We start from the raw sequence: 6000 nt of genomic DNA on the forward strand, positions 1-6000 counted from the left end.
AAGGGTTTTAGTAAATTGTGCCATGTGAGGCTAGATCCCTCCTGAAAGCATGGAGTGGTGCTGCATTTGTTGTCATATTTTTACTGAAGACTTTCCTAGTTAATACAGTATAGCAACATAACACACCATTCTGCCCTCACTCTCTTTGTCCTAATCTGGTTTCAAAGTCTGCTTTGGGAATGTCAGCTGGGCTTGTTCCCTTTACTGTGCCATCTGTCTCAAATTATAACCCTTCAGTGCCCAGTTACATAGTCCATGTATTGGATGTGAATACTTTTCCAAATCTGATAGAGTTAATGGTTGATAACTTGGTGATGTTTTCTGCCTGGACTTGCATTCTGCACCTCATTCTTATTTAACTTTACATCAATCCGATTGGACCGATTAAAGCTTGAAACTCTGTTTTGTTTCTCTGATTTCCCAATGAGCAACTTTGTTTTTGTCTTCCTATTATGCCCCTGGTGGATTTAACAGTAGTGACTGCTGTGGAGTGAGTTCCCCTTCTTTTGGGAATAATTATTTCCTAAACCATTCCATTTTCCCAGGGCTATCACTGCCATCAAATCAAGGTTCTGCTATATTCCCCTCTGGCTCTTTCACTCATTTGGCCAGATCTTTAACTGTCATCTTCCCTGGTTGGAAAGGGTGCAGAGGAGATTTACCAGGATGTTGCTTGGTATGGAGGAAAGGTCTTAGGAGGAAAGGCTGAGGGACTTGAGGCTGTTTTTGTTAGAGAGAAGAAGGTTAAGAGGTGACCTAATAGAGACATACAAGATGATCAGAGGATTAGATAGGGTGGACAGTGAGAGCCTTTTTCCTCAGATGGAGATGACTAGCATGAGGAGACATAGCTTTAAATTGAGGGCTGATAGATGTAGGACAGATGTCAGGGATAGGTTCTTTACTCAGAGAGTAGTAAGGGCATGGAATGTCCTGCCTGCAACAATAGTAGAGTTGCCATGTCTAAGGGCATTTAAATGGTCATTGGATAAACATATGGATAATAATGGAATAGTGTAGGTTAGATGGGCGTCAGTTTGGTTTCACAGGTCGGTGCGACATTGAGGGCCGAAGGGCCTGTACTGCACTGTAGTGTTCTATGTTCTATGTTCTATCTTTCCTGGCATTTTGTCATGTTCTTTTAAGGCTACTGGCTTAATGTTGGTCCCCTTAATTCCTTCATTATGGTCTGACACTTTCTGACACTGCTTGTGTGTTTTCAGTCCTGTTTAATTCAAGTGACCAATTTGCATGCGTTCTACTGGCTCCCTAGTCCAGTGTGGGGTGGGGTGAGTAGTGTGTGGGATTCCAAACTTCTTCCAGCTCTTGACCTTTTTATCACTTGTTCCAGGCTTTCTCCTGCTTTCCAGTCTCTAGGCTGTCCTTTTCTGTTGGATGGTTGGGGTGGTGGTAAATGTTGCTGTCAGCTAAGTCATTACCCAATAAAATATCTATCCATTTTTTACAAGTATCAGTAAGTATCAATAATGTCTTCGTTAGTGGTCTGTCCAATTGTATAATTACTGTTGTGGGTCTATAAACTACTGGCACCAGCTTTTACTGACACGATTTACTGACCTTTGTTATTCCTCCACTCATACTGATTCTACTCCCTGATTTTCTGAGTCTTACTAGTGTCTTCATATTTTTTTCATCCAATTGTCTTCCTTTTCCATTCTACCTGTCCTTCCAAAGTGTTAAACATCCAGGAATTTTTATTCCCAATCTCATTCACCTTGTAACCATCTAAGCAATGCTGTTTCGATTGAAGCAGTTAATTTCTATTTCTGCTACTCATTCATCATTTGAGTCTGGATGCTATATGCATTTAGATATGGTGACTTTTTTATAACCATTATTTATTGCTCTCTGATGCATCATTACCATTAAACACCCTGTCCCTTCCTGTCATGTTCTAGTTACCATTACCAATAATGCTACCTGGTCCCAGAGCAGTTCAGATGAACAATGTCCCATTATCGTTTCTTCTCTCCCTAGCATTACTGGCGATGTCCAATGACTCAAATCCCATTTCTCTGACACCAGTCTTTGAGCTAAGCATTCAACTTTCTGATTTTATCTATGCTGTGTCCCTTTGTGGTTTTGCTTTATACCTTGGCTCTGACCTGCTCTTACATGCTTAGCAGAATCTCTTTTCTTAATTCCAGCTATGTTGTTTGTGCTTGTGGAGATCACTTCTGTCTCACTCCAAATTCCTCTCCCATTCTGAATAGATCTCTTTAACCCTGATACTGGGCAGCACACGTTTTCAGCTACAGATAATGGTATCTTGCCCCTTAACTACACCCTCCTCTATTAAAACTACATTCCTTAGTAACCCCCAGTGCCATCATTTAAATGGTTCACTGCATCAAGGTTATGTGGTTGGTTTCTCATCCAGCAGTTCCTGTTCTCATCCACACAAACTCCAAGTACCTCAAACCAGCTTGAGCATTCCAGGCACTGTGACTCCTCCCTTTCTGCCCTCTGGATCCCCATAAATTATAATCACACCCTCCCGTCTCCAACTGGGAACAAAATCTGAAATGCCTAACCCAAGAAATGTAACTAAGCATTTAGGGAGCTTTCCTCCCTCCCTGGGGCACTGCAATGTCTGAAGCTCAGACTCTAGCTTAATAAGTCAGATAGAACCTCAGAGTTCTTGGGTTTCAGGCACATACTTGATACTTGGCATTCACCAGCTCCCACATAAAACAGCAACAACACATCCCTTGCCCTGCCACCTTTACTGTGTTAAACTTAACAACTTAGAATTCAAGGTTGGAAATATTGTTCAAGCAGTTAAGCAGGTTAACTATTTCAGCTGTTGATTTAATGGAGCACTTTTGCTCCCCAGTTTAGAAAGAGGGACTCTTAAAACCCTCAAGCCCATCACTTACTTGCTCACCTATTTACTAGCAATAACACCCACCAGTAAATGATACGTTGTAGCCTTGGATAATCAAAATTTGTGACTGCCAACTGGAGAAACAACGCCTATTTTTTTCAAGCTATTTTGTTTAAAAGATCCTTCATCTTTTAAGCCCAGGTACTAGAACATTGAGTTACTTACAGGCACGTGACTGGAGGTTACATTTTGGAGATCAGAGAAAGAAAGCTACATTGCTTGCCGCAATCCATGTACACCTGGCAAAGTTTGATCACGGAATCATAGCAAATATGATGAATATTAAGTATAATTACAAATGATTCAAATTACTCTTGGTTCAGATGGCGTTAGCCAGCTGACGGATGAAGGCTTTCTTTAGAGGCAAACATTGCTGCGGGAAAATAAAGGAATCGATGGTAGAAGAAAACAAAAATCCTGAAGTAAATATTTGCCACGAAGTCTAATTGAAATCCAACTTCAGCTTGTATAGTTTGGGGGCTTTTAATTTATCTTCAAACGTTTAAATAATTGCCGAGCTGTTGCTGTGGGTTTTCTGCGATAGCTGAACAAGAGAAATTGAAACCTAAGGGCAGAACAGCGTTCTCTGTGGCCAGATTTCACATGAAGACATATGGAAAACTGATCAGATCGCAGCCTTGTTTGCTCCCGTACTCAATCTCCGTTTCAGGGGAAATCACAAAGACAAGTGTGGTAAATGAAACTGCCAGAGCCGTAGACCAGGGTTTCATTTCGAGTGCGCTGGAAGCTTGAAATTACACATATTTGCTTTCAATCCACGGCTCTCCCCCGAAGCAACAGCTCCATCATACCGTTGATAATGTTACCCTGTTCAGGCGTATCGTTTAATTAATTTCAAATAAGTGTTCTCACACGCTCCGAATGACATGGCTGTCTTTGCTGCTTCGTCTATTGCGCTACAGTTTCTACAGGTCTTGACTTTGATCAAGGCGACCCAGGAGATGTAACTATAACATATATTTCCTCTCATACTGGAGAGAACCTTAATGACCCCCGTCCTTCACATAGCCCAGCAGTGTTATTACCTGCTTCATTCACGGATGAGGGGTCCGAGCATTTATTGCCCATCCATACCCGCCCAGGGGGCGGTTGAGTCAATCACAGCGCTGAGGGTCCGGAGTCACATGGAGGCTAGACCAGGTAATGAGGATGACAGTTTCCTTCTCTAAAGGATATTTGCGAACCTTGTCAAAGCCTTTCCCCCCAACTCCTGATTGACTTCCCTCCATGCCTAGGTTCATAACATAAATCCCACTATCCTCAATATTTGACAGCAGCGTTGCTTATTTTGTGTGGCCGTTTCTAAAAGTTCAGTCTTTGCATTATACCCGGGAAGACGTGACATTTGTCATTTTATAATTCTCCTTGTTATCCCAATCTGCGTGCTCACAGACAAGCTTCAGAACACCGCGAGTCTTTCTCGGGCTGTGTCAGAGACCGGAGGGGGGAGGGGGGGTGGTTGGGGGTTGGGGGTTGGGGGTTGGGGGGGGGGGGAGAATAGGAAAAAGAATTTCAAGGTGATATTAAACCAAATGATAAGGCTTGCTGCCAGCAGGGGGCAGCTGGTTTTCTTCTGTCAAAGTGACTGGCATCTACAGACTCACCTCAGACAAAACAATTGTAACACGTTTGATTAAAATGATACTCAAGCAATATCCCTTTCAGGGTAAGACACACCCTATGAATGTTGGTGGAGTGAGAGCAATAGACAGATTGCCGTATCCTCAGCCGCAGGAACAGGTTAGTAATATCAGGCAGTTTCTTCACACACTGTACTGGCTAAAGATGTAACGGCGTTCTTGGTATCTCCTCTTGTTTAAGGCAGACTGACCCCATCAGACAAGTTCTCCTCGTTTTAAGTAACGTCTATCTAGTTTTCCCAATTCCTTTTTAGAAAGAAAATTCTTCATACGAAAGGTTATAGCTCTGCCTCCTGACTCATGATTTTATGCTGCATTTCTCAATTCTAATACAAATGCTGCCTGCAGATGCAGCAAAGCAGCATGCAACCGGGAGAACAAACTTTAATGACCGTTCCCACCCGGTTTGTGGAGCCAGTATTCCTAACGCCGAGCTGAAGCCGGTGCCTACAAGACACGACAGCACTACTTACACACTCTGTTGCCCGAGACAGTCGCCGTCACCGCCGTGTTGGTCTAGATCCTGGAACTCCTTGCCTGCGTGAACGGGCATGTGATGCTCATCGCCAGGTTGCGACCACAGTCCGGACAGATTCAAGCGGCTCCTCCAGACCACATTGTTCCGGGCGAGTCTGACTGACATCAGCAGCAACCGCTGGTTCGTCGCTGCTCATGTCCTGGGCTTGAATTCGCACCAACCCGACTGAAGCTCTCTTGCCTCTTTCACTGACGGTAAAAAGGCCCTCCTGATTCAAGACTCGCCTGTCATCTTCAACAAGTTACCAGGAGTGTCCAGGCGAGTTTGAGCTGGCACTCATTTACGTCACCAAATGTACCCACTGACACCCCTCGGAATTTCTGGTCGCTGACATAAAAGGGAAAACTCAATGGATAGAAGTCTAAACCACTGAGGGACAGTGGAGGGCTCTGCCCTGTTTCATTAGCAGGTGGCTTGAGCACTAAAAATAACACCGATTGCTTCTAAGTCAAATGTAGCCGCACAGACATTTATAACCAGTAATACGTGAAAAAAGTAGCTTGAACGGATTTCTGTCGTGGTTGCAATCATTTAAGTGGAATCTCACCATCGCGCCAAAACAGTGGGTTTTTGGTCAAATAATTCAGTGGGGCACACACCATTCCGCTTATATTCTCAATACTGGAATGGACTTCATGTTAACTCGTGATCTGAGCTTGGTGTGTGCTGTGATAGACAAGTTTGGGGAGGGATTCTTGCAGTTCAGGTGAAATATAGATGGAAGAGGAAACATCTGTCCTTGGTTTGAAGAGGAGATGTCAGATTTCTACACTGTCCATGGTAAAATTGGATAAAGCATGAACTAAAGGCGAATGCAAGCTATTAGCTTGCATTAATAAACATATTTGCAATACATGCGCGCGTGTGCAAAAGGCAAAATCACTAGTGAACAT

General features: G+C 43.4%; 1 protein-coding gene across 1 annotated transcript in view; it reads right to left on the reverse strand.

Annotated features, from left to right (window-relative positions):
* Nucleotides 1–5381, reverse strand: part of LOC125458098 (short transient receptor potential channel 7-like) — a 123133-nt gene extending 117752 nt beyond the window's left edge. Inside the window, exon 1 of the mRNA XM_048542992.1 lies at nt 5043–5381. The gene's annotated coding sequence lies outside the window, so the exon portion shown is untranslated. The remainder of the gene's footprint in view (nt 1–5042) is intronic.
* Between the last annotated feature and the right edge of the window lie 619 nt (nt 5382–6000).

Source organism: Stegostoma tigrinum, chromosome 13 (genome assembly GCF_030684315.1).
Source record: "Stegostoma tigrinum isolate sSteTig4 chromosome 13, sSteTig4.hap1, whole genome shotgun sequence".
Classification (NCBI taxonomy): Eukaryota; Metazoa; Chordata; class Chondrichthyes; order Orectolobiformes; family Stegostomatidae; genus Stegostoma; species Stegostoma tigrinum.